At 39.1% G+C, this 27,823-nt stretch overlaps 1 protein-coding gene across 5 annotated transcripts in view; it reads left to right on the top strand.

Moving 5' to 3' along the window:
* Nucleotides 1-27,823, top strand: part of CTNND2 (catenin delta 2) — a 619,837-nt gene that overhangs the window by 181,082 nt on the left and 410,932 nt on the right. The window contains exon 1 of one of the 5 annotated variants that reach the window (XM_042869381.1): nt 27,226-27,301. The exons of the other annotated variants lie outside the window; for them this stretch is intronic. The gene's annotated coding sequence lies outside the window, so the exon portion shown is untranslated. Of the gene's footprint in view, nt 1-27,225; nt 27,302-27,823 lie in introns of those variants that run through there. 5 annotated transcript variants of the gene reach the window in all.

Raw genomic sequence — 27,823 nt, forward strand, 5'->3', positions numbered from 1 at the left:
TAAATGGACTAGCAGTGTTTGGAATGTGATCACAGAATCACCAAGGTTGGAAAAGACCTACAAAAGATCATCCAGTCCAACCATCCACCTATCACCTGTAGTTCTCACTAAACCATAATAGTGATGTCCCCCACTATTGCACGTACAACTCCGACAGCTGGGGACATAGCTGGTGGCATCCAGCTGGGGTAGAGCAGGGCTGACACTGAAGCTGACTCCTGATGTGACCTTGTTTCACACATCGCAGCTGGAGGGGGATGAACTTCCAGCTTGGGCCGCGGTCTCAGTAGTATCAAACCAAATACTGCAACCTAGCTTTCGAATGTGACATTTTTTGCCATTACACTTTGGGCTCCTCTTTTTTGGTTGCAATTACACATTCAAAACTATCTGCAACATGCAGCTGAATGGCAGCATCCAATCTGCATTTGGATGGTAGCAAAAAATTCCACAACAGATTTTAAACAATATGGCAATCTGTTAATTTACAACAAAACAGATGTTAGCTAGACCACGAAGTGGATCCAAAAATTCTAGTTTTTCTCATAGGCAGCCAACATGACCTTCCATGTATTTCTTCTTTGAGCTTTATTCCACAGAGAAGACCCAAATTTTCACTGTTTAAATTTTGCCTGCGCATTTGTTTGGAAGCAAATTTGAGCTTTTTTTTAAATTCATGGAATTAATTACTGAAGATATTGCTATCATAGCTATATATGGATGGCTATCAAGACTAGAACTCATTCTGTCTTTCCTTCCTTTTACGTTTACATTGTTAGGGTAAGTCACAGGGATCAGTAGCTGCTGCCCCTCAAAATGGAAGAAGTTCCATCAGGAGAGATTTCTTTGCCATATTTCCTGCAGCTGTTTGTTTTCTTCTCTGAGGATATGATTTCAAGTGACCTGTATCCTATCTTGGTCAGGGTGAGATGACGTATCATCTATTCAGGAGGAAACCATGCTTCATTAACTTAGCATCTTTTTTGATCATCAACTTCATTTATTATTTTAGTAATTATTTCCCAAGAGCTACTTTACTGTTATGTGGAATCTGTTCTGAATTAATCTGCTGAAAAAAAGGCTGTTCTAATTGCTTTAACATTTCAACAATCTATGCAGTGGTTCCACTTTAAAAGTTCATTCAAATTTATAATTATTACCACTTCAATAAATATTCTCTATTTTCTGCACTTACAGTGAGGAAATGCCACCGGAACTGACAGAAGAGTTAACACTTATAGCATGTTTGATCTGTAAGCCTCTATCTAGATGAAAACAAGTGTTTGTTAGCACATTTTAACACAAAGTAATCTATTTGGATGCAAAATTTTGTCCTTGGGATTCATGGGATAATAAGATGTAGTTTTCATATCTTAGTATGTAATGCTGTGGTAGTTTTCTTTAAGTATCTGTGTTTTCTGTGTGATTTACTGTTCTCATTTATAAAACTTTAATTGACTTAAATGGACTTACCTCCTTTCTGCAGTAGGAACTGTAAGGCAAGTCTCTGCTATAATAGTTAATTCCAGCATTTCATAATCTTTCCTTCCTTCCTTCCTTCCTGCCTGCCTGCCTGCCTGCCTGCCTCCCTGCCTTCTTTCCTGCCTTCCTGCCTTCCTTCCTGCTCCGTCCCTCCCTCCTTTTCTTTCCTTCTTTCCTTCTTTCCTTCTTTCCTTCTCATTTTTAGCAGCTATAGTTGTTGCTGTACACACCGACTGATTTTTGTTGTTAAGTGGACCCTCTCTCTTCAGTCACGCAGGATTCTTGCCTGAAAATCAGTCTTGCAGTCTAGCTTTATAACCGGATTTTATTCATCCTGCAATATGCCACTTTCGTGAAGTAAAAAATGCACTGACCTTTTTCATAATGTTAATAGGGAACTTGTTGTATGTAAGGCCTTGTCAAGATATAGGTAAATTTATTGTGTGCTTCAATAGCAAATGTTTCATCCAGGGAATAAGGAGTAAGAAGTAAACCTTAATGTTGACAGACTGCCTGACTATGTAACAAGAATATGATAATCAGCTGTGATATAGAACATATAGAATTATGCAAAATTAATTTATTTCAGTATGAAGTATAATCATTCTGTTTACACTTACAGGCAATTCTATTCAGCTCTCTACTTTTGTCCACATAACACAGGATGCCTTGAACTCTACCCACTGATGCCACTAACTCTACCCACTAGTGATAGTACCTCACTATCCACTGTGAGGAACTCTACAATTCCTCCTTATCAGGAGAAAGATAAGAGAAATTGCGTTTGCTTTCCATCCTACCATTCCCTAGCAACAGTGTCTTCAAGTCATATTTTGTCCATCCAAAAGCAAATAAACTATTTCACTGTTGTCCAAGGCTAACTCAGTTTCATTCTTATATTTGCTTGCTTAGTTAGTTTGCTAACAGTTTCAGCAGATGGATGACATTATGCAACTGTTTCCTGATGAGTCAAACTTTTGCAAAAGATTGATATTATTTGAGTGAGAAAGACTCTGCTTTAGGTGTACTTGGTAGCGTATTTTTTTTCTTTAATTTGTACTTTAAAAGAGAAACACTAGCAATATTCAGTGGTGTTTTCAGCTTATCTTTATTATTCAGCACAAATTTCTCGCTACATTCTTAGTATGTATAGTGTTGACTGTTACTGTGAATGTTTTATGAATCAAAACTCAGATAATCTGTAACACATTATATATACATTGTTCACATAAGGGTTAATGTTTGCTCCATTAAGCTGGTTTACTGTGAGCAAAAAATTATTGCTTTTTCTATTGTTTCCTTCCTCCCAAAGGTGGAACAAAGATAAATAACAATATTTTTGTAGGAAATCTTACTAGAAAATAGGTCTCAAAGGAAAGCTGGCTTGCTTTATACCATTCTTCTTAAGAAATCTTTCTTGGAATAGGGAGCAGCTGTATTTTTTACTCGTTCATCTTGCACATATTAGGTGGGTGTGCAGGCATTGATTGGACAATCCCTGTAGTGTACATGTGGCAAGTTAGACATCATGGGAGGGGTGCTGTAGAACAAAAGTACTTTGTTTTATAAAGTGTGTTAAAGGATTTTAGTTTTGTTTGTTCTAAACAATTGTTTTCATGCTCTTCTGTCATTACAAAGGTAAAATACTTCACACATAAGAGCCAAGACAGTGGTTGTTTAAGTATTTTCAAAACATTTAATTCACATAGGCAGCATGCATCACTCTTCTGGTGTATTCAATTTATACTGCAAATTATTGCTTAGCAGTCACAAATATAAAGGGAGACACTAATAACAAAATAGTAAAAGTCTGTTATGGGAGAGGTGACTTTAGCTTCCAGAGAAATGTTGCTGCTTGATATAAATGCATGCAGGAATGCCTCTTCATGCTTCATTCACCCTAAATGCCTATACTTTAACCTCCAACTTGAATACTGATACTTGCTGAAGTTACTTCAAGACAGAGGATGGGACACACACAATGTCTTAGCTAAACGTTAATATTTTAGTAATACTTTTTGTATTGTTGGAGTTTAAAGTATAGGCATTTAGAATGAATGAAGCTTTTGTGCAACTAATGTAACTGGTTTGATGGCAGTGGTTTTAATTTTCAACGAGCTCTCAAGGTGTTTCTCAGAGATTGTTGATGAAATTACACTCCTTCTGTACTCCATCCTTGACAGTTGTTCACAAACGTGTGCATTGCCAAAAAGCAGTGACGTGTGTAAGGCATGGTTGTGAAGGCGAAGGATATTTTTCTCTGGTAAGAGAGGGATTGTGAAATTCTGGTAAAGAGACATGATCAGATGAATATCTGCTTGCAACTCTATACATGCCTTTTGAAAATTTGCAGGTCATGTATTTATATCAACTGAAAATGGTATCACAAATGTAAATAGATGATTTTTTTGTCAGTCTTGAAACATACTCTCAAATTTGTTTATCAAAACGGAAAACATGGCTGCATATTCTTTTCTCTTCAGAGCATTGTGGTTTAGCCAGTGTATCAAAATCCACAAACCTATTTGCCACCATTTGAGTCAGCACTGCACAGCACTGCCCTTCCCGTGCCCTGATTTTAGTTAAAACGGTGTTAATAGTGCACTGATGGTTTGGTTGTTGTTGAAGGATGGGTGCATGGCCATGGCCGCTTTGTGGGAAAAAGCCACTGGGAGCAGTGGGCTGGCTGCATTGCAAGCTGTGCCATGCTGTGGGTTGGACGTACTGCCTCACAAAAAAGAAGGCAGATGGTATCCTGAGCTGCATTAGGAGTGCTGCCAGAAGGTGGGGGAAAGTGGTTCTCCCCTCTATTTAGCATTGGTGAGGCCATACCTGGTGTGCTGGATCCAGGTCCTGGTGCCTCAGTACAAGAGAGACCTGAGCACATTGGAAAGAGACCAGGGAAAGTCCATGAAGAAAGTGAAGGGCATGGAGCGAGGGGGCTGTGAGAAGACTGTGGGAGAGCTGGGCCTGTTCAGCCTGGAGATGGATCAAGGGGTGGAGTACCAGTGTCTGTAAATACCTGAAGGGAGGGTGCAAAGAGGGCAGAGCCAAGCTCTTTTCAGTGGTGCTCCATGACAGGACAAGATGCATTGGGCACAATCTTTTTTTCACAATCCACACAATTTAGGTGGCCAATATTCCAGGCACATAAGCAAAACCGTAAAGCATGCTGTTAAGTCAAAGTCATGATCTGTCATGAATTCCCAGCAGGAAGAGAAGGTTGACTGATGAACCGATTTGAAGTCAGCCCTTTTGTTGACTCACCAGTTCTGACAGCGTCCTTTTGCCAGAGTTAAGAGTGATTTTCTTGTTAGAAGGGGAATTACTACGAGACCTCAAGAGGTGTGCTTCCAGATAGTGTGCTGTCTCAAGACAGCATTTTTAGTCAACTGGCAGAGTGGTGTAATCAAAAGATTATGCAGTAACAGCAGGACTGTTGATGCATGTGCACTGCCACTACCTACTATATTGTTTTGATAAACGAGCGAGCAGGACAGGCCTACAGGGACAGTGTGCACATCTAGCAGGATACTCAGCTCTGGTGTTGTGGACTGAGGACAGAACTTCTGAGATCACAGTCCCACTATTACATGCTTCTTTCTGTAGGCGTGGCTATAGCTTCTCTTCTCCCAGTGGTAAAATGGAGTATTTTCTTCCCATCATGTTATAGGGATTAATTAGTAGAAACTTAGAAAAAGTTTCAAATATGAGGGTTTATAGTATAGTTACATGTAAGACATGAGAGAACACCATCTATTTGTGTTTTTTTTTCTTTTTTCTTTCTAATCTGAGCAATCTCATTGAAGTCAGAGAGCCAAATTTGTTCTCTGATCTAGAAGAGAAATCCTTTGGAAGTGAAAAGCCTCTGCAGCTTGCACTTGAAAATTTGATTTAAAGTCTATCTGACCATAATTTCTGAACTGTGGCAGGATGAATTAAATCATAGTAAGGCAGCTGAATATGTGACTTCATTTTCTGTTCTGAGCACTCAGCAGCTCTCATTGAAGTCAAGAGAAAATGTGCAAAGTTTTCTTTTTTTTTTTTTTTAATCAGGTCACTCAAACATCTGCTTCAAATATGGGTTTAAGAAGGTAACTTTGGTTATCTTGGCTTCTCAGAATATTAAAAAGTTTAAGAAGGGTTTTCATTATATGGGGAAGTCATAATGTGCCTTCTCTAAAGACTTCATCCATAAGTGAATTCTTGTAAGTGGGACTTAATATCAAATGAATAGAGTCTGCAACTGCAGTAGGTGTTTTAAAGGCACTTTGTGTCACCAAGCATTTAAAATACTACAGGTAGAATTTGAAGTTCCTTGAAGTCAGTGGAAGAAGAAGTTGTATCTCTTCATTAAGTTCTTTATTTTAGCCAGAGCTGTCAACGGCAGAATGGTTTAAAATGGTTTAAAATGGGGAGATTTATATTAGATGTTAGGTAGCATTTTTTTACTCAGAGGGCAGTGAGGCCCTGGTGCAGCTGCCCATAGAAGCTGTGGTGCCCCATCCCTGGAGGCGCTCATGGCCAGGTTGGATGAAGCCATGGGCAGCCTGAGGTGGTGAGTGGCAGCCCTGCCCATGAGACAGGATTGTGGCTGGGTGGGCTTTGAGGTTCTTTCCAACTCCAATCATTTTATGATTCTATGATGTGCAAATTTGTACTGAATAATTTTGAAGTATCTAAGAATGTTAAAGTACTTTTTAGTCATTGAAATATGCTTCTGAAGTGTTAGATTTATAAATAAAGCATAGATGAAAAGAAGACTTGACTGAAATGATTACACTGCTTTAGTATGTAGGGTTTGACTGTGGTATCTATGCAGAGTTTGTGCAAATGACAAGAACCCCAAGGGTGGGACCTCACTGCCAGAAGAGCTGTTTTGTCTTAAACATTCATCAGCAGAAATCCCATGAATGCATGAGCTGCCTGTACAGTGCTCAGGGCTATTGTAACTGCAGAAGTAGTGCACACTGGGGTGCACATACTGTGGGGATCACACAAAGTGCTGTGCCGCTTTCCCACTCCTTGCAGAGGCAGCCCACAGTGAAGAGCCCAGTGTTTCTCACTGCCAGGCCCCTCCATTAACCTCCAGATTGTTTCATGGCAGCTGTGCTGAAATGTATTCCATACACCAACTGTCAGCCTAATGTAACTTAAAATGGGCTGCTGTAGTAAACCATTATCAAAGCACTTGAGGAGAATACGAGCCTTGACCTTATCTGGGTAATTATCTAATAGAGTGCACAGAGTGATCCCGTTAATTGATGTTGTCATCATCCTTTGCAGCCAAGCTAGGATGTGCTGGCCTGGGCAGTTACCCACTCCTACGTTTTCCTTTTATATCAATGTCTCTCTTACACTTTTGTAGCTTCTGCTATAGGTATGAATCTCCTGTAATTATTGCACACATTTTTGGAGAGATAATTCAAGAAAATTCTGATTTATTAGTTTTTAGAATTGTTTGATAACATGACTCCATTCAGTTCTTGGTCATTACTTATCCCCTAGGCAATGTTGTGTCAGAAATATCTGAGCACTATAACCAGCTTAGGTTGTGGTCAGCAGACTGTCAAAATGCAGGTCCACTTGGCCAAGACAAGTTTTTGACCCTTTCATGACCCATTTTCAGCAGTGTGAACCACAGAGCTCATCTATTCTGGGACACAAATGTGCACATTTTGCTTATTTCACAAAAGCAAATATTTTTGGCAAAGCATAGATTACCAAGGTTCAGTAGTACATCTGTCAAAACTTGTTATCTCTGGTTTGGTGAACAGGGGCAAAGACACAATTCCTCATTCAGTTAAATTGATTTTAAAGCTTTGAGCTAATTTTGTTTAATGCAAAGAAGGCTTTTCATGAGGATCTGTATGTGCAGATTGAAAGAATATCAGTTTTTAAGTCATTCTTCTGTTACGTCTCCGCTGCTTTCCCCTTGCAAATTCACCTAGTGGAAAATATATACGAAGTAGCAAAGTATATACATATGTATATACATAAATATATACAGCCCTACTGAGATCCTTTGGACCCTAAAAAATCTCTGCCAGTGTTCATGCTTTGATTATATTAATATACTGTAATTTAGAATCATAAAATCATAGAATGGCCTGGGTTGAAAAGGACCACAGTGATCATCTAGATTCAACCCCTCTGCTATGTGCAGGGTTGCCAACCACCAGACCAGGCTGCCCAGAGCCACATCCAGCCTGGTCTTGAGGGATGCCTCCAGGGATGGGGCATCCAAAGCCTCCTTGAGCAACCTGTTCCAGTGTGTCACCAACCTCTGTGTGAAAAACTTCCTCCTAATACCAAATCTCAACCTCCCGTCTTAATTCAAAACCATTTCCCCTTGTCCTATTACTATCAACTCATGTAAACAGCTTTTTCCCCTCCTGTTTATATGCTCTCTTCAAGTACTGGAAGGATGTAGGTTGAATGACACAGAAACTTAATCACAGATAAAGTTTATCGCCTCTGAAAGAACTATCTCATCATCTATATGGCTGTCCTGTTTCTTGTCCATACTGGATTCTGCAGTGTCAGCTTCTGAAGAGCAAGATCTGTGTTCTTTCTATATGCATTTTTCTGACAATACAATGGGCAACATTTTACAATTGTGCTGCTCAAATAATGGTATTTCATTTCTTCACCTTACTGAGGAGTCCTGTTCTATCTTGTACTCTTGAACTTTTTGCCCTCCTATGCCTTTCAAAATCAAGTGCCTGAAGAAAACTTTCCATTAAAGGCATTCATTTTTTTTCATCTTCTCAGCAATTTTTTCCTAACCAGTGTACCTGTATTATAAGAATACTACAGCTATTCCTTTATACTGGTAAGTTTATGTCAAATGAAGTTGCTTTTGGTTGGTTACTATATTTTCCTAATTAATAATTTACCAGCGAGATTAATACCCTGACATATTAGCTGTTTTCCTCATGTACCTAGGGAGAGAGGGGTTTCAACTGTGAATAGCAACTCATATTTCAGACTGGAAGAATGGAAACTTAATACACTGCAAATTTTTAAAAACATTTGTTGATAACAAAGGTCTTTGTTTTTTTTTTCCATGTGCACGTAAGTGAAAATAGAATACAAAGATGTCACTCTTTTTAGCAAAATAAAACTTTAAAACAAAGCAAACTTGTGCCAAAGCTGTAAAAATAAACTAACAGTGTGTGAGAGCACTGATACAGGTCAATTCAGCTAGTCCCCATATTTGCTGTGACAGTTATTCAAATAGCTGGAGGCAGAGTGGTTACTGATACACTATACTGTATTTAGAGTTTTAGAAGCTGTGGCATTGAAAGCAAGACCATTTGGAGCACTTAGCATGATATTGTTGGTACAGAGGTTAAATTTCATCCTGAGAAAAGAGATAATGATTCTCATGGATTTTGGCACTGAGATGCTACGGATAATGTAGTGCTAGAAGCTTATGTGATTTTCTTCTAGTTACTGTTGTTTTTACACTTCATTTCTGAGTTCCTGAAATCTCCACAAGTCCCTTCTTAATGGAGTAGGTAGTGATATACATAAAAAATGGTTAGGTACTGGATACTGCTGTAGCAAAGGTCAGTAAGCTGTGTATAAACGTAATCCTACACTTACAAGTGATATTTAGTAGATAAACAAGGATGAATGCTTCCATGCTGGGGATTGGGCAGAGCCCAGTCTAGGCAGAAACAGAGCCTGAACAAGCAGAATGATTTCCCAACTGTGCAGGTAAAGCCTGAGGTGGTCGTGGCAGTCCCACAAGCCTTGTTTGGTGGGGAAGGAGCTGGATGTAGGCAGAGAGGAATAAAAGGAAGAAAAGCAAAGAGGCAGTAAAAAGAAAAAAAACACAGAGTTATAGATGTGTGGATATAGAGAAGGAACGGGGAGGACACATCTGGTCTGGGACTTAACCATTTGGCTTGTTTTTTTCCATGCAATTTTCCCAGGAGAAAAAGGAGGGGAATTGTAGTTATTGGTACTAGACCTGCATTTTTGTCTAATGTAAAATAGTCATTTTTTTCACATAGCCCTTACACAGGAATAGATTCATTTGAGAAATTAGCTCAGTGCTATAGCACTTAATCTTATTTAAGGAGTGTTAAATAATATATGCCATTACCACCAGAACAGGGATATTTGCAGAACTACTTCTTGTATGGAGATACACACTGCAGCTTAGAAACAGATACATAAACCCCTTAAATTAGTGCTTTTTTTTTTTTTTTTTGTCTTCACCTCACCTCTTATCCCTGGGCAGACAAATGTTGCTCTGCTACAGATTTGTATCTCCTCGGCACGTAGTCCAGTAGGGCTGAAAGGTTGATTGGGTGTATTGTAAATAAAAAAGCAAGACCTTTTGGTTCATGCTTGTAGTTAAAGGTGAGAAAAGGGTAGGTTTTGTGATGACTGATTAAGTTTGGAGTTGCACTATGCTTGCAAATTAGCAGCAGTTGCCAGTAGTCAAGATGGATTATGAAGTGTATGCTCTATTATTTTAGAAGACCACGTTCTTGATTGTAACTCTTTAGGACTATTTTGTCTGAGAATTGCCTTAAATTTTGCTGAAGTGAGGAAAAATATTTATATGTGCTGTCACGTAACTCAAGCAGCCAAACAGATTTGGGTTGCAGCTTTTCTGAGGTCTGTATTTCATTATTAGAGCTCTAGTCCTAGCGTAACAGCTGTACTGGTGGAGCCTGAAGTTTTTTGTTACGGTGCAAGGCTGATTCTGTGGTGCACAGAGTGCACCAAAGGTAAAATCAAATGTGATTTTTCTTTTGTGCCCATTATTAGTTATGCTGCCTCAATCTTGAAGATGTTAGGATCTTCGTGAACATACCATTGCAAGATAAAAGCGAGTTAACTTGACATTGACTTGACTTTCAGATAGCTCATTTCTAGCAGCAAGTAGCGGCTAGAAATGCTCTTGAATAAAGTTGTTATTCTGTACTAATTCTCATTAGAGGATTAAACTATAAGCCTTATTCAGAGTTATTTTTTATAAAGTTATTTTTATTGAGTTTCTTTGAATCGACAAAAGAAAAAAAATAGAAGAACTCAAACTATGAGAAAGCACCATTATTCAGAATCTTCCAACCAGGAAATTATTTGTCTACTTTAAATGTAAAAAACCAAGGACTCTACTCAGAGAGCATGCTGGGCGAAACTTTATTCAATTTATTTTTGGGGGAGCCCTCTCATGAAAAATTCATATAAAACATACTTTGACCTTTTGGGTTATTGTTTTTCATAGTGTGGAAATGTGGAGTTCAAGTTTAAAGAGGTAAATTATTATACTTTCTTTCTCTCTCTTTTTTTTTTTCTTCTTCATCAATACAAAATGCGCTGCTGATGCTGGTATATTCCGTAAGAAGGTAAAAATGTAACTTTGTGGAACACGAGAAGGAAGGAGCTATTGAAGAATAATCCCACAAAAGCACTGTGATTAAAAGATGACTACTTCTTGAAGCAAATGCCATTTTTTTCATATGTATCCATACCTATCCAAATATAACCATGTATTTCACGGTGATTTTCTTTTCAGTGTATTGTATTGTGTAAGCTGTTTTTATCTCACTTCTAATGCTACTGTGATAAAAATCATCAACATACCCATGTCAGTATCCCATGTCAGTGGTCAGTGTACTTTCTTGAAAGTCATAAAAGAATGAAGCTTCCTTTCTGAAAAGGAAGAATGAACTGACTAGCCACAGATGGCTAAGGATGAGGGAACAAAGAAGTTCAGGAAAGAAAACTGCAGTGCCTGAGTGAAAAGAATGCAACTGTGCTCTTACTGTGCTTACTAGCAGGAGGCAAGACAAAGAGTAGTACTACAACTGCAAAAGCAAATAGAGTACTGGGGAAAAGTCTGGGAAGGAAACTGATTTGCCAGGTAAAGGGAGCAACTCTACATACTTTAATTCAAATTGGAATTACTTCATGCATGTATTCTGAGAAGGAGAATTGTTTTTTTCTAATAATAGATGGCAACCCCAGTCAAATATTTTGTGGAGTGAGCAGTGATCACCTCTTATAAAACAGCTGGTGTAAGTACAGGTATGGGGCTGGTCAGTGAGATACCTATGAGCTTGTTTAAAGTTGACATAAAATGATAACAGCTATTATAAATAATAAATTCCTATTGATTGCCATATAGTTATTTTTCATTTACAGTATATTTCTTCTCAGTGAGTGTTTCTTTTGTGCTCAAGTTTTATATACTGTTAACAGGTCATATAAATGTAGATACTGTGTACAACAATTTGTTTTAATCACAAAATATCACATCTTCCATTTAAGTGTGGCTTTAATGAATGGGTATTTAATTAAGAGCTTTAAATCAGGTAATCAGTTTGCAGCACCAGGCGACAAGTAATCGGTTTATAACATGCAGTTGAATAACCGAAAGAAGCAATAGGTAAACCTTTTCCTGTTATTGTTTATTGGCTAATTAAATAATCTGGGCTCCAGGGTACATATAAAACAAGGAATAGATTTAAGTAGGCAGGATGCTGGAGAAGGAAACCCAACAGCGCTGATGAAGCCATGAAACTGTTGTTGGAGGCTTGTCACACAACTCAGTGTGTATGGTGTACCACCTTTTGCTAATAAAGGAAAGAAAATGTCGTACCATTGCCTATCTTTGGCAAATACTTTGCAACTCTAATTATGTGACATTAAAGATATTTACTCTTGGCTATAATATTAAAGATCACATCAGTTAAGATTTGCTTTTTGAGGTAATATTCAAATATATTTTTCTGATTTACTTTCTGTTGCTATATCTAATACATCTTCACTCTTTCCTAGTTGGATGAAACTGATCACACACTTCCATGAGAAAGCTACTGTTCACATGAATGCCTATTGGTATTTCCCTTCAAGAACACGTGCAACAATCTCATCTTGTGATTAGGGTGAGACACCTTCTATTTTAGGAGAAGGAAAAACTGCTTTTCTATTTGCTTAGTCCTCCTATCCACTTGTATTTATTTATATTTATCTTCATGTGAATTCAGGTTTTGATGTAACAGACTTGAACAAGTGCATTTTGTGGGCATAAGATTTCAGGCATAAAATCATATAAATCACGTTATCTGTCTCAAAACCTGTGGCTGCTCTACTGAGTCAGAGAGAAAGTCAATCTAAAAATATGAAGTGATGCAAAATCCATTACAGTTCTGGGAAGTTACTGTTACGTTTTATTTCCTTTGCGATTAAAAGCTTACTACTTCTTTCTCCGTTTGTTTTGTTTTTCCTTCTGCTAAGCCAAGGTGAACTGCCTGCTAACTGAACTGTCTTTTGTAGATCATAATTTTACAACATAGCTAAAATACTTCTTAATGTTTCTTCCAAGAAATAATTACAGTGGTATAATTTTTAAGGTCACAGCTCAGTAGAAATGTTCAGGAAGTGATATAGTGGTTAGTAAAAGGCATTCAGGTCTAGATAAGAGTCCAAACCATACATGATCTTAAACTGAATGTGGGGAACTGTTTCACGTTTAGTTACTAGTTTTACCTTTCAGGCTTTTAGATTCCAGAAAACAAAGTACATGCACGTGTAACAGTTTTTTGTTTTTTGTTTTTTGTTTTCGTTTGAAGTCATGGCAAGTGTAGATTTTCTATTTAAACTTCAGTAATGGATTTCATTGAATCACGGAATGTTTTGGATTGGAAGGGACCTTATAGACCATCTAGTTTCATCCCCCTTGCCATGGGCAGGGATATTTTCACTAGACCCAGCGTGCCATCCAACCTGGTCTTGAGTACTTCTAGGGATGAGGCATCCCTATCTGGGCAGCCTGTTCCAGGGCCTTGCTACCTTCTGAGGGAAAAATTTCCTTCTTACACCTAAATTAAATCTCCTCTCATTCAGTTTAAAACTGTTACCTCTTGCTCCGTCACTACATTCCCTGCTGAAGAGTCCTTCCTTACCTATCCTGTAGGCACCTTTTAGGTGCTAGGAAACTGTAATGAGGTCTACCCAGAACCTTCTCTTCTCCAGGCTGAACAATCCCTACTCTCAGCCTGTCCTTGTAGGGAAGGTGTTCCATCCCTTGGATCATTACTGTAGCCCTCCTTGTGATTTATTTCATAAGCTCTGTGTCCTTCTTATGTTGGAGGCCACAGGGCTGAACACAGTGCTGCAGGTGAGGTTTCAGGAGAAAAAACAGAGAAGGAGAATCACCTTCCTTGAGCTACTAGCTGTGCTTCTTTTGATGCAGTCTAGGATACAGTTGGCTTTCTGAGCTGCAAATACACATTGCTGGCTCATACTGTATTTCTCATCAACCAGTACCCCCAAGTCCTCCTTGGGGCTGCTCCTTATCCACTTCTTGCCCAGCATCTATTTGTGGTTGGGATTGCTCCAACCCAGATGCATGTTGAAATTGGCCTTGTTATCTTCTTGAGGTTTGAACAGGCCTGACTTTCAAGCCTCTCCAGCCCTTCTGGGTGGCATCCCTTCCCTCCATTGCACTGACTGCATCACTCACCTTGGTGTCATTGGCAAACCTGCTGAGGGTTTGCTCAACCCCACTGTCCACGTTGCTGTTAAAGATGTTAAATAGTACCAGTCCCAGCATCAAGCCCTGAAGAACACTGTTCATCACTGGTCTTCACTTGCGTGTCGAGTTATTGACTGCAAGTTTTTGAGTGCAACCATCCAGCCAGTTCTGTATCCAGCAAGTGGTCAATTCATCAACTCCATAGATTTCCAATTTAGATACAATAATTTCTTAATCTTCTTTATCATATAATATCATAGTTACCATGATGATGGCACAAGATTTCTGTAATATATATTACATTATAAATAAGTGCAATAATGTTGCATATATTAGTCCATAGCTTACTTATAAAACATTGCTTTTTCCTTTTCATTCAGCTAGAGGCGAGGAGCATGGAGAAGGTGGGGTTTTTTTCAGTGAGGGAAGACTATGAATCTTGATTTTTTGCTGTTCTTCTAGGTACAACTTCAAAATATGTATTTCTTCCTATCTGCCTAGCAATGACTGCACAAAATACTGCATCTTTACAGTATGCTGTCAGAAGAAACTGTTTTTCAACTTTCATAGCAGTTTTGGATTTGATCATGTGTACTGCCTTCCTGCTCAGGTTGCAATTTAAATTTTCACACATTCAATGACTATGTAATAGATTACAAAAATTGGAAGAAATGAAGATGAATTGGAATCCTGAGTTTAGGTGAATCAGAGCTGATGTATTTTCTAAAGGTACAAATCTCCTCTATGTAATTTAAAATTTTAATTCTGATTAATATGAGCCTAACTACATCTGTAGTAGAAAAAAAGATATATCTGCCATAGTGGTCAAGCACTTTACAGTTAGGCACCAAGAGTAAATTCTACAAGAACTGCGCAGGAAAAGTCACAGCATTAAAACCCAGCGAATTTGCAATTTAAGGAAGCAGTACTCACTTACTTTGAATATTTTCACAGTACTGGGGTATTTTTATTACACATTATTGGAAGTAATTGCAATCCTTCATCTAACCTTAGCTGACTAGAATCTGGGGACTGGATTTAGGAGGTACTTTGCCTAAATAGCATTTAGTGTAACTTTTTCTTTTCTAGCCTAATGGTCTGCTGACAGTTCTGAAGAACTCAGCAGACGTATGCAGGCTCTCAGCTCCTGTGGCTACCAAAGATGCAGGGTAATATCATTGTCTTGGATGCTCTTCCTTCCCTCGAGCTGCATCCTGCTTCTCCTGCTATGACAACAAAACCTTTGAGAGAAGAGTCCTGAATTACATGAGGAATGGTCCTGGCTCTGTAATGTTTCTTTATGGCTTTCTTAGTCAGTGCAATGAAATGTTCTAAGACAGCATCAGCCTTTGAGACAGTATGCCCCTTGGTGTCTATGCAGTAGTGATAAATCATTCCTTTTATGCTGTCATTCTTTTTGTTCAGATTGCCTCACAAGCCCCAGTGATAAAACATGCATTGCCAACTGGAAGCATCAGCATCATTAACAATGTTATGTTACTTTTCCATCTTCAGCTATGAAGTTAATAACCAAACAAAACCTATCATTTTAAACTGCATAGGGCAGTCTGTCACAGTGTTATTCACATTGAGAAATCAAAGTAACTTGAAATTATATTTGATGTAAAAAAAATTCAGGCTGAGAGTATTCCAAGTTTTCCTGTAGTGCCCCCGTGCAATGTGGAGAATAACACTATTAAGACAGTAGAAAGCGTGAAACAAAAAGAACTAAAATTTACAAAGTAACCAGAAAAAATATTCCACGTTATTTATTAAATTTTATCTTCAAATGTTGTCATGTGAAAGAGTATGACTGTAGAAACAGGAATGAATGAGAAGACTTTGAAAGTTCGACAAATTTTGAAAAACTCTTATGAAGTCTCCATAAAAATGAAGTGATCTACTTGGTCTGAAGTTACAAACAAATTCTGAAAGTAATTTTTTAGCTATCCTTCCTCTAACAAATATGACTGAAATATGATTGAAGCTGTACCACGGTGAACGGTAGTGTCACTTAGTCATGTGTAGCACAGCGCCAAATGAATAATGCAACAGGTACATAATAGGGAACTTGTGTCCCTCCTTTTATTTATATATATTTTTAAGAGTTTAGTTTGCTAATAATGTTTTCAGTATACAATAAGTTTGATAAGGAAGCCCCGATCCAGCATTGGAATTACCACTTCATTCTTGTGAAAAAAACTTTTACTCTGTGGAAATCAGGAGAATTTGCAAGTGCGCAACTGTGAAGATAATTCTCAAGAAAATTCCTGAGACCTCAGTCTTTACTTTCATTCGTAACTTGAAAGAAAACGATGTGCAAAACTCTTAGGGTGGTGAATGGTCCTTTGCCAGGGCCCTTGTATCTAGAGATGACTTTGTTAGGCAAACAATTCTGTCTCTGTGGACTGCTTATCTGAGGGTCTGAACAGCCTTTAAAATAAAAAAGAGAGCAAAGTAGAAATATAAATATTAAACTTACTTTGTGCATGGCAAATTTTGGACATGGCACATCTACCGTAGTTTTTCCAAGCTCTTCATTTCTTTTGGCAGCACTCGTCCCATAAATACAGATAAGTTATACTTTGCTTTTCATATTTGTTCAACAAAAAATATTATTTAATGTAGAAGTCCGGACCTTACGAACTTACTCCCCATTTCTAAAATGTTGCTTTACTTTCCAGAAAAGAATGGGTATATTTCATTTATAACCACATAAATAATGGTCAAACATTTTATCTAAATCTATTTTTGCATGCACATCATAAAACCATAATCATGTCAAGTTTTAAATAGAGCTCCTTATTCACACTGAGTTGCTAAGCATGGCCAACATCGACCTTGTGAGTTTAATTGTGGATAGTTGATCAAATACAGCATCTATCTACATTGAGAAAAATATGAGTTGTCCCACATATGGCACATACAATTTTTGCTTTCTTGTGGTTATTTGACTCAAGTAAATCAAAATGTCTTTGCTGTAGAAGAAATTCCCTATCACTCCAATGATATAGAAGCAGATAACATGATACGTGGTTTGGAAAAAAGAATTCTTTGATTCTTCCATGCCATAGCCACTTTTGCTTAAGCAGGCATTCAGTAATATACCAGGTTTTTTCGTTTGTTCAATGCTAAATCATGAATTGTAAAATTACGTGGCATTTTTAAATGCAGTAGAATTCATTAGATTTGTGAATTAGATATCACAAAACATCTGACAAAACATAAAGCCTAGAAAATTCTTTCTGAATGAGTTTGATTTAGTCATGAGTGTTTTTCTCCATGACACTGCACAGTCTTTTGTGTCAGACTCCTGAAATGTTTCAAAGCCAGCGATGGACCGCCCAAGAAGGAAATTGTTTGTGAATTGGTGATGAGTTTAAAAAATAATACTGACATCTGAGACACCATTTTAAGTCTTAGTTCTGTTCAGTGAACAGCTTGCCCATGAGGCAAGGCAACAAGCCATCCTCCCAGAGCTTTTGGTTGGCTTTTCCTGCAGTAGCACTAATAGCCAATATCCCACAGGCTGTGAGAGCTGGTGAAAGAGCCTCTCTGGGCCCTATGCTCTCCTTACCAGCTGCTTTCAATTATGTTCCCACAGGCTAAGTAATTCGCTTTAGGCTTATGAAAAAGTGTGAATTAATCTCCAGACTAACTTTATTCCAGTACTTACTGCTGTACAGCTGGCAAAAGACATTTCTTTTAGCTGAACTGTCATTGTCTTCATTAGCATGAAGGAGCAAGAACATGAACGTGATTATCAATTATGATTATTACTTATTTAAATCTGCTTGCAATTTGAGATTCTTGAGAAGGTTATTTGTTTCATTTTTCATGAGAAAAAAAATATTTTCATTAAAAAAACAGATAACATATTGATAATTATTTTGCTGTATTTATACAGTCTCTAAGAATATGCTATTTTGTATGTTATACGTTACCTGCTGGGAAGCTGTACTAGCTACAGCTACAGGTTGTACAGTATATTGTAAATTCTAAGCTGGATTCATTTTTAGTTGTGCTTTGCATGAGAATGTCTTTTTAAGTATGGAAAAGCTCGTTTAAACTGGTGCAATTCTTTCTGCTCGTATATTTACTCCTGGGATGTCTATGACAGCTGTGGATGCTTACCAGTACTGTATAAACACTTTTTTCAGTTTTCAGAACTTCCAACAAGTGCAAATACAACTTCAAATCAAAGAATCATCAAGGATGGAAAAGACCACTAAAATCAACCAGTACAACTGTCAGCCCATGCCCACCATGCCCACTAATCATGTCCCTCAGTGCCACATCTACACATTTGTTGAACACCTCCAGGAACTATAACTCTTGGTACTACTTCCCTGGTGGTAGAACTATCGCAGTCATTGACTGTGCATTTAAAAGTTTGTTTGCATCAATTTTTTTTGCTGTTAAAGTAAGTAAAATACTTAGTTGTGTGCTGTCTAAGCCATGAGGAGCTGTTAGAATCAGTGCTTTTGTTATCGAAATGACATGGAATGTGCCTGTATGTAGAGCAGAACTGCCTTACTTGATCTTTGGAAACACAAGTCAGTCCTTAAGTGGGTTAAAAACAACATAGGTTAGGGGTGGGGTTTTTTTTTTTTTTTTTTTTTTTTCTTCCCTCCCCTTCCCCCCTAGTTTATAACATTGCAGTAGAGATCTTCCCAATCACTAAGAAAATTTTAAAACAAAAACTTTTCTGCCCATGCATGCAGAACCTTTCTCAGTATTATTTTGGGCAGATATTGCTTTTCTTCATGAAGCAAGCCCAGTCCTCTGGTCTACCTGCAGTTGTACTATCAACTTTTTATTTGAGAGAAATTCTGTGTTACACTAGAAGAGTGTGCAAGGCAGCTTACTTTATAGTGTTTAGCCTCTCTTGACCATTTTGTAAGCATGTTCAAAAGCAACCCCTCTTCTCTGAAGGTGAAGGAACAGACACTGTGCCCTGAGTTGTGGCTGTTTACAATGTCAGGTATTTTAAACATATTTCAACAGGATGAATTAGGGAAGATTGCAGTCATTCTTTTTGCAGATTTTTACAGCCTGCAAAAGTTCTTGTTAAGAGACTTCACTTCCCTTCTCTTGTAAGACATTCTGGGAAATGTGTTGCTGCCCTTCCTTGTCCACTCCCAGCAGATATTTTTAATGTAGATCAGTTTGAGCTCATACATAGGTCAGCGTAATGTAACCTTGCATCTTCTATTTTATAAAGATAATGTAGTGTCAAATATTAAAGTAAGTCCCCACACCAGGTAGTCTCATTAGTTATTAGTTAGTTGCCATCAATATTTTCCACACAGTGGAAAATCAGCTTGAATTACTGTAGCTATAAGCATCTCATACAGGTGCGGCTGTTCTGAAAGCTTGGGTGCAGATTTTGAGTTTTACACTTGCAGGCAAAGCTGTAAAGGCTGACAGACACCTTAGCATGGGTCAGGTCACAAGCAGAAGCTCTTGCAAAATGTGCTGCCAAAACCAGAAAGGAGGCAATGGATTTATATCCCTGCATGGAAAGAGATGACGTGACTGAAATCTCTTGAGATCTGTGAAGAGGGAGAAGGAAAAATAGTGGGGCAGCATTCTGCACAGAAAAAGTGTTATCAATTAGGTCAAAGTTACTAAGGGCTGGCAGAGCAGGTAGAGGTGGGTTGAAGGATATTTTTATAGAGTGATGCATATTGCCATATACTTTCCAGCTCTTCCCTGAGGGGGCAGTAACCAGCACTGGGGCCCCAGGCTGAGCCAGGCTTATCGGCAGGGGGAGCAGAGGTCTGGCACTGGTGTCTGCAGGCATTTCTCAGGGAACAGGCTGAACTTACAGGGAGTCTTTCGGGGGTTTAAAGGTGATGATCATCTTGTGCTCATTTCTTAAGCATAAAGCGGCAGATAGGAAGCAAGCCAGATTAAAAAAAAAAAAAAAAAAAAAAAAAAAAAAAGTATTATTTAATGCTTTAATGCTATTCGTGCTTCCATAGTATGAGCAACCATCAGCATAGGCTCCAGACAGTGTAAACAGAAAGGGCTGTAGGTGTTTTTTCTCAACAAAGTACTTTTGGGATTGTATGAGGGACAGAGAAAAACACATCAGCAGACAGAAGAGTGTGCTGGGATTTTTGTTGTGTTTCTTGAAGTAACTGGGCTTCGCCTAAAGTTAGAGAGTTGAGACACACATGGAAGAGAAGGGGAAGGTAATAAGAGAGTGTGGACAGAGTAGAATGAGTAGAATGATGAAGCTGCAGAGTGAGGCTGGGTGGTGTGAGAAGGATGTTATCTAAATATAGCACCTGTAAGTTATTAGAGTGAATGCATGATTGACTGGAGAATGTTTGCCAAAGTTTAAGTCACTTAATTAGTCTGCTAGTCACTGGCCTAATTGCTTCCTCTTGGGTATGCATAACAATGTTTCTTTTTCTGCAAGAAATGTTTTTAAAAACTTCTGAAAGTAGGATTTGAGGCCTTGTGAGCATAGTTCCCTGTCTTCCTGTTCCACAAAGTCATTATATCCTTTATAAAACTTATGAAACACGTGTACTCCGTGTTTTTTATCGGGTCAAAAGTCTAAACTAAAATCCCAATAGCCTAGAAGCCAAGTTTTCCCGCTTTCCCTCAAAATTCTCAGGAACAGATTTATTTTGTACCTGGTATGATTGCTTATGGAGATTAATGAGTCTATCACCCCCAATGGAATGGTGGGTGAGGTCATCAGTGAGTGCATTTCTCTCTTTCCTGTTGGTATCAATGGCTGAAGTACCTTTTGGAACCTCAGATTCACTCCCTGCTTTTTACCTGTTCTCGTTTTCTCCCTTCACCTCTATGACTCCTTACGATCAGCTTATTTTCATTTCTAGCAATCGTTCATCAATCTATTCTGAGAATTTCCACAACCAATATAGAAATCCATTAAATCTTCATAACAGGTTAATCTCAACTAGTAATTACTCATTAATCTTGATGAAAATACATATTTTCTTGAGCCCATTGCCAAGTCAGAAGCCTGAGATAAAAAAAAAGGGAAGGATTTAATCTGTTTTGTAAAGTTTTTAATGACAAATTCTGTCTGACAGATTAGAAAATTAGGTTCACTGTGTTGGGGTGCATTCAGTTTTAAAAAGTGATTAACTGTATGCCAAGTTGTCAAAGAAATTTTGCATGAAAAAAGAAAACTTGTTAACATTATGTCTAAGCCCTATGATTTCATAATGTACATTTTAAATATACATGAAAAAACCCAGCAGTATACGAGTATTTTCAAAAATTGAAGTATTGAAACTATCAAAACAGAAGATTCAAAGAGCTTTTTTTTATTCCCTCATTCCCTCCTCTTATTCTTCTCCCAATATCTTTGACTTTAAAACGCTTTTATTTTCCCTCTAGAATTTTAGTTGTGCTTTCATCTGCTTCGTAATTCAACTGAACATAGAATTTGTCCTTCCTGAAAAGCTCCTCCTTGCTCTTAGCTTCCCATTAAACCACAGCTACATCCTGGGAGACATTCTTTCAGAGCAGCAGTAGTTCCTGATGCAGGTAGGCCAAAGCTTAGGATGATTTAGAATTCCCCTGCTTGCTAAGTAATTACAGCTATTTTATGTCAATTTGCTTAATATATAATTTCTGCAATTGCTTAAGTAGTAAAGGTCAGATTGATTCCTTGGCTTCTACCTACTGAACTTCTGCTGCTTCCATGTACTGCTATCACTACATCTTCACTTCTAATTGATTTGTTGAATTCAAAAATGGATAAAGAATTTTCTAATTAAAAACATTTGTCAATACTGTCCACTCCCACCATGGATTTCCACTATATTTTTGAATAGTAGCTTACAACCTGTCATGTATATATTGTAGGTTTACTTGAAAATCAAAATATTTCTCCTCCGTACAAAAAAAAATCACATTTTTCCTCGTCTCTTACATTGCAGTGTGCTATGTGGCAAAAAGCTTACATTCATATTCAACATCTTTTTGGAAAAAAATAGGCTGATGCTACTGATGCTACCAGGCAAGTCAAATAATTTTATATTCAGAAAGAAGAGGAAAATAACCTGTTGTGAGCAGCAAGTCTTTATTCTTGGGCAGAGATGAATTCCCAGATAAAAGGATATATTTCTTCTTTGCCTTGTGACACGAAGTAAGACTTAAAAAGCCTTCTTGTTGTTCGGAGTGACTGCGAGACTAAAGAAGTGACACTGTGTAGGACTGTTATGACACGTGAAGCTACAGCATGCTTGTTCTGCAGACTCAAAGTGCCCCTTTGGGTCTTGAACTCATTTTAATTCCATAGAAAACCCATCACAATGTTTGACTATTACAGAGCTTCAGCATCACAGGTGTTGAACTATACCTGACGTTTGTGTACATTGTACAAGATTTAGCAAGTAGAATTTGGCTACAGATACTGCTTTGTGCTTTTGTGTTGTACTGGTAAGTTATTTCTGTCACTGATTACCTCACCCAGCAATGCAGTACACAACTGTAATAATACTTTTTCACATTCCATTTATTTGTTCTAATATTGATATATTTTTTTTCCAATGTATCTTTTTTTCCCCCTAGGACTTACTTTACTATTAAATAAAGTAATTTTGAGAGTGCGTTACTTGAAGAATAAGCTTCAACTAAAAAACTCCTGCATTTAAGGATTAAATATCAGACCTCACCCGACCCTCTAAGATCTCTCATTAATTAAGACTTTCTCATTAATTTGTTTTTCCATAGTTCCCTGTTGTCACTGTGACAAGTAGTTTGTCAAAGGGAGATGTCTTTTGAATGCACTTGTGACAGAAGCAGTGGCATTCTTTCCACTGCATACTGTTGTGAAAAATGCTGGTGTCCTGGAACACTTTGACAATGGGAGTTTCCACTGCTCGTGTTTAAGATCATTCCTCATATGTTACTCCTGCACCCCATCTTTGTCACTTCTTCAGCATAGTGTTGCTAGTCAGGGGAAAGAAGTCTTTTGTTGCCTATGAAGTGATGCTTCTTTTTCCATTTTCCTAACATTTTGAGCTAGCAGTATGCATCAGAAAGGTGTGAAATCAGACCTTGAAGTCTGAATCAGCATGGACAATTAGATTTTGGTTGATAAAGAAACCTTTTTTAGCAACTTTTTGATGTGGAAGTGAAGGGAGCTGGTAGTCGTCTTATTCCAGTGCATTGTGTTCAGTGTTGCTGAGCATCTGGTCAGCTTTTCTGATGCAGAGAACAGGCATCGTTCTAGCTGACTTAACCAGCAGCATGCTTGATGCCCACCATTTTTCTTCTGAAGGCATTTCAACAGGAAATACTGGTAACAGATTGCAAACTACAAACTAGTTCCATTTGTGCTTATAGGGGCACATCACAATTCCATAAATGTTAACTAACTGTATAAGTAGAATATTTGGGGATGGTGGTGGTGAGAATGATGATTTCTCCCGTTTCTCTGATATTTATGTTATACTATCACCCCAAAGATCATACAGATTTGATTGCTGTGAAGGATATGCACGCTTTCAAAACAGTAAGCATGAAATACAAGTGAAACTGCATAAAAAGAAATCTGTGAACATTTAAAATTGAAGACATTTTAAAAAAATTGCAGAAATCATCAATCGAGGGTTTGGGAACAGTACTTCCTAAGTCTGAGCTCTCCATAGTAACTCTTGTCTTCAGTCTGTTACTACTGGAATCATAGTGACTTTTATTTTTTGCTTCCAGAAAGCCATGGATGTGCCCAACCCTTCAGAAATTGTTTTGTTTTCCATTGGCTGACTCCAAAGTGGCTCCTATTCTGTAAAGTGATTGTTCGGTGTGGAGGAACTTTGAGAAATCCTTATAAATTGATATAAGAGGATAGAGAATTTCTAGTTAGCTCTTCTAACAAAGTTTGCCAGAAAGTATTTGAGTGCCTTGTCATTTTTTTTTTTTTTCCCCTAAAATAACTGAAGTGATTGCTCTCACAGAAAGTGAAACAGATTAAGTTTTAAAGACTGCTTGGTCTGTAGAATCTTTTTAGAATTCTGCTGTTCATTAATGTTGCAATACATGCAGAGTGGAAGTTGGTGGACATAAATGCTGTATATTACTATCTATTCAGACCCTGCAAAATGCTTTCTTCTTTGGTATAGAAGAAAAAATTTTCCCATGTACGCTGTTTGAGCTGAGTATGCAATGCAGGATGTATAGTAGGGGTCTGCAGAGTAATCACTTTGTGACAGGAAATCCTCACTTGTTTCTGGTTACCCCAAATCAAAACAGAAATGTGAAAAAAAAACACAAGAAGAAAATTGCCTAAACCTAAGAAGACATTTGAGGTTTTGCAGTAATTGCAGTGTTATCTCATGGTAACTTTATTATCACAAAGTAGAAAATGGTAGTAGACAAAGAGGAAGGATTCAGGACACATAGAACCATAGAATCATAGAATCACAAGGTTGGAAACAACCTAAAAGATCATCTAGTCCAACCATTTCCATTGCTACCACAGCCACTAAGCCATATTTGTAGCTCCTCATCCAGACACCTCTTGAACACTGCCAGGGACAGCAACTCCACCACCTCCCTGGGCAGCCATTCTAGTGCCTGACCACTCTGTGAGAGAAAAAGTTCTTCCTTATGTCTAACCTACACCTCCTCTGGTGCAACTTGTGGCCATTTCCTTAGGTCCTGTTCGTTGCCTGGGAGAAGAGGCCAAAATCCCTCCTCATCACAACCTCCATTCAGGAAGTGGTAGAGTGCAATGAGGTCTCCCCTGAGCCTCCTCTTCTTCAAGCTGAACAATCCCAGCTCCCTCAGCCGCTCCTCATAAGACTTGTGCTCCAGACCCCTCACCAGTTTCGTTGCCCTTCTCTGTACATGCTCCAGGGTCTCAATGCCTGACTCATTGCTGCCTGAGCGTACGTAAATCATCAAGCAGAAGCACAGCTAAATTTGTGCTAGAAAGGATTTAATAGACAAAAAACAAACAAACAAACAAACAAAACATTATGGACACCAGTAAAAGACTAACTCAGTAAATATTTATGTAACTGTAAGTGTGGTAATCTGTCTGCTTTGCACAGCAATTTATTCCATGTGTGTATCCTCTTGGCTTACTACACACACTAAGGTGAGCACAAGCTAACCTAACCTTTGCCTCTGGCCTTGTTATTGCTCCCTTGAAATATTTTCAGGTTTTGATAGTCTGATAAAAAACAAAGATTTTAATATTGATGTTTTTAATTCAGATTATGAAGAATGTAGCTAGGTGCTATACTCCAGGTGTTTGGAGATGTTTGAAATGATTCCTGAAGAATCAGTGTGAAAAGGACAGGCCATGTGCATTTGCATGGATTTAAAATGAGGTGAATGTTAGTATAACAACTCAGAGATAACCATTCATATGCTGCGTGCTACAAAAATCCTGCACATACACATGAACTCTGCTCTCAATATCCCAACTTGAGGCCAGTAAGCATTATTAGAAAGCCTTAAATACATTATAGAATTTCCTGCTAGTTTTCCCTGTCCAAACTTTCAAAGTTTGCACATATTCAGAATACAAATAGAGCGTCAACAGAACACTTACGGATATCAATTTTAAGTGTATAGGAAATGCTGTGATACATAAATGCATATATTCTAACAACATGAAGGGTATGTAGGTTTGAAATGAAAAGTTTTCTTGCATTTCCAGCAGTTTTATATGACATAGGATCTCTTTACATAAAGATTATTTAACAACTCATGATTCGACGGTAGTCCATTTTGATTAGTTTGATTAATTTTGATTAGAGTGAAACCTCTTTGTATTTAATAGTTAGGATGAATTCCTCTATTAAATATACTGCTACATTGCATTATTTGTGCACTGCTGCAATAGATGCAATGACTATCCAGTGTCTGTTTATTATTTTTTCAGCAAAGCATTTCTGAGACAGTGATGCATATTAGCTTCATTGAAATGAAGCAGGACGGCCATCCACAGTGTTTCAATGAAACAGGACGTGCTCAGACTCCTGCATAATTAATCACCCCTTGGAGACATTATTTCATGTGGAGCAGATTTTCTTCTATTAAATTGCCATTTATTTGTGACCTTTGATTTATCATAAACAATCTTCTTTCCACATTCCAGGCAGCAAAGAAGAACAACAGTAAATTGTTCCATTGTTCTCCTTAAGTGACACTTACAGCTTGGCAGCATTACAAGGGAGTGAGTGTGTCTGCGATTCGGGAGCTGAAGGGGCTTTACAAGGCATTTTTCATCCATTGCCCCCGGCAACATTTTATTTCCTTGAAGTTTAGAAATACAGTTAATTGTTGGGATTTCTCCTTCCAGGAGTTTTCAGGAGGAAAGCTAACTGCATCCTTTCCTCTTGGTACATCTGCAAGTTTGTTGATGCTTCAACACCTGGAGGCGCTCAAAGCCAGGTCGGATGGGACCGCGGGCAGCTGAACTGCTGGGTGGCAGCCCTGCCCACAGCACCGGGTTGGGGCTGGCTGGGCTTTGACTTGTCTTCCAACTCTAACTGTTCTGTGATGCAATGCCTGCCTGCCCTCTGAGCCTGTGTAGGCTCTTGCTGTTCACTTTTTGGAGGAACTGGTACAACCTGGGTCAGCGTGTTGTTTTTTTTTTTTCCCCTTCAGACCGTTTCCTTTCAACATGCACATCCCGTGTCTACTAACATCGAACAGAAATGAGCCCAGCCTCACTGTGACATTTAGAGAGAAGGCTGCTGAAATGTGCACTGAAATCTTATGGCTCCCAACGGCTGGCTGGCAGAGGACAGCAGGTGCCTGGCCGCTGTGATTCAGAGAAGGGAATGGATCCCTGCCAGCACAAAAGGGCTCTTTCCTTACAGTCTGAACGGAATATGCAATAATTGTAAGAACAGGCTGAAGTGCAAGCCTATAGTCCAGTTCTTCGAGCTCCACGTTAGCAGCAAGCAACCACCCGCGCGCCCGCGGCACAACCGTAGGGAAGAAGAGCGGGAAACGCCGCTGGGCGGTGTTTCTGGCAGCAGGCGGGGCGCGCGGGGACGGTGGGCGGAGCGCGGGCTGATGGAACGTTGCCTCCGCGGCGCGGCGGGGGCACGCGCGCCGTTGCCATGGCGACCTTTGTGCCTGGCTGCGCCGGTGGCTGGGCCCGGCACGCGGAGCGGCTGCGGGCGGGGGCAGGCGGAGGCGGGACGCGCTCGGCGCCGGCTTTCGCCTTTCTCAGCCCCCGGCATGGCCGGCAGCGCGCCCCGGCGGGTTTCCGCCTCCTCTTTAAGTTTCGCCCCGCCGGCGGCCGCGAGAGGAAGCGGCGTGCCGTAGGGCGGACTCGGCGCGGGCTGCCCTCAGGTAAAGCTGTGCGGGGAGGGCGGCTCTCGGAAGGGCTGTGGTGGGCGGCTGCCGCGGGACCTCGGGCGCTCGGAGTGAGTGCTGAGGGGGTGCTGGGCTTCGGGATGGGGAGATGCTGCGTGACCTGTGGCTGCTGGCCGCTTGGTCCTCTTCGTGTGTTAGGGTTTGCTGGCTTCTTTGTTGATTGATTGTTTTAAACAGTTCTTGGTTGGAAAAGAACATCAGTCGCTCCTTCTCCCCCACCCCCGTCCCACCCCCCAAAACCAAACCAGCAATCCTTTCCCACCAAAAAGAAACAAAACGAAATCTCAGGAATAGTTTTGTTGAAGTCCTTCTGAAGTAAGAAAGTGAATGTTCCTCCACAAGGCTTCATTCATGTTCTTACCCGGGGTCGTTGTGCCTAGGAATCTTCCTTGTTTCAGCTCATCTACAGCAAAGGTTGGAGAAAATCTTTAAAAATCAGAAATTCCACTGAGGTAAAATAATCTCTTTCTTGCCCCCAAATGTCCCTGCACTGTAGCA

The sequence above is a fragment of the Lagopus leucura genome, unplaced genomic scaffold (genome assembly GCF_019238085.1).
Source record: "Lagopus leucura isolate 7727_CA_CO unplaced genomic scaffold, USGS_WTPT01 Super-Scaffold_100002, whole genome shotgun sequence".
In the NCBI taxonomy this organism is placed as follows: domain Eukaryota; kingdom Metazoa; phylum Chordata; class Aves; order Galliformes; family Phasianidae; genus Lagopus; species Lagopus leucura.